This window comes from Cebus imitator, unplaced genomic scaffold, assembly GCF_001604975.1.
Source record: "Cebus imitator isolate Cc_AM_T3 unplaced genomic scaffold, Cebus_imitator-1.0 Scaffold485, whole genome shotgun sequence".
NCBI classification, from domain to species: domain Eukaryota; kingdom Metazoa; phylum Chordata; class Mammalia; order Primates; family Cebidae; genus Cebus; species Cebus imitator.
Window position 1 is genome coordinate 1,484,723 of NW_016107800.1, and position 1,322 is coordinate 1,486,044.

Genomic DNA, 1,322 nt, shown 5'->3' on the forward strand with positions numbered 1-1,322 from the left:
TACCTGCCTACCTACCTACATACCTACCTACATACCTACCTATCTACCTATCTAAAATAGGGGAAAGACAAAGTTACAGGAATGGCTAGCGGATGTGATCTGTGTTCTAGCTCCAACTGACTGTCCAGAGCACTGTCCAAGAAGGATTGTGACGTTCCATCCAGCCTCAGATGTAAGCGCGCCTGGATTGATTAGTAACATCAGCCACAGGCCCCCGTCTCATATGCAGACCCCTTGAACTCACAGAGAAAAGTGTAGAGGTCGAGAAACCAAACAGTCTTCCTCTAGGGTATGGGAAGAGGCCTAGACACACAGGACATTCATGTTGACCCCGTATATGCTGTGTGGTTTCTTATGAGCACATACTGCCTTCATGAGAACAATGCATGCAATTACATTTTTCAATGTGTATGTATATTTATCTGTATATTTTTAATGTATATTTTGTCTATTTGTATGCTTTTTTTTTTTTTTGAGATGAAGTTTCATTCTTGTTGCCCAGGCTGGAGTGCAATGGTGTGACCTTGGCTCACTACAACCTCCGCCTCCCAGGTTCAAAAGATTCTCCTGCCTTAGCCTCCCAAGTAAGGGGGACTACGGGCATGTGCCACCACACCTGGCTAGTTTTTGTATTTTTAGTAGAGTCAGCATTTTATCATGTTGGCCAGGTTGGTCTCAAACTCCTGACCTCAGGTGATCCACCCGCCTCGGCCTCCCAAAGTGCTGGGATTACAGGCGTGACCCACTGTGCCCAGCCTTTGAATGCATTTTTAAATGTATGTATATATTATACTTATATCTTTTGAGACAATTCCAAGTTTGGATATTTAATTAATGGAACTAATCAGATCAGGGTACAAAGATGCAAGGAAGCTACTGTCCACAGTGGAGTGGTGTTTTGTGGGTTTTTTCTTTTTCTTTTTTTTTGAGACAGAGTCTGTCTCTGTCGCCCAAGCTGGAGTGCCATGGCAGCATCTCAGCTAACTGTAACCTCCACCTTCTGGACACAAGCAATCTTCCCACTTCGGCCTCCTGAGTAGCTGGGACTATAGGCATGTGCCATCACACCCAGCTAACTTTTGTATTTTTTGTAGAGACAGAGTTTCACCATGTTGCCCAGGCTAGCCTTGAACGTCTGAGTTCAAGCGATCTGCCCACCTTGGCCTCCCAGAATGCTGGGGTTACAGGCATGAGCCACTGACCTGGCCACAGTGTGTCTAAAATGTGTTTGATATTGTTACAATAAACATACCGACCAACAAAAAACCAAAATGACAAACTGGATACAAGTCCAGAACCGAGAGTCAGCCCTCCCCGACTAT

At 44.9% G+C, this 1,322-nt stretch overlaps 1 protein-coding gene across 1 annotated transcript in view; it reads right to left on the bottom strand.

The window, feature by feature from the left end:
- The window catches only part of SLC51B (solute carrier family 51 subunit beta), a 10,078-nt gene that overhangs the window by 7,372 nt on the left and 1,384 nt on the right, over window positions 1-1,322 (bottom strand). The window lies entirely within an intron of this gene.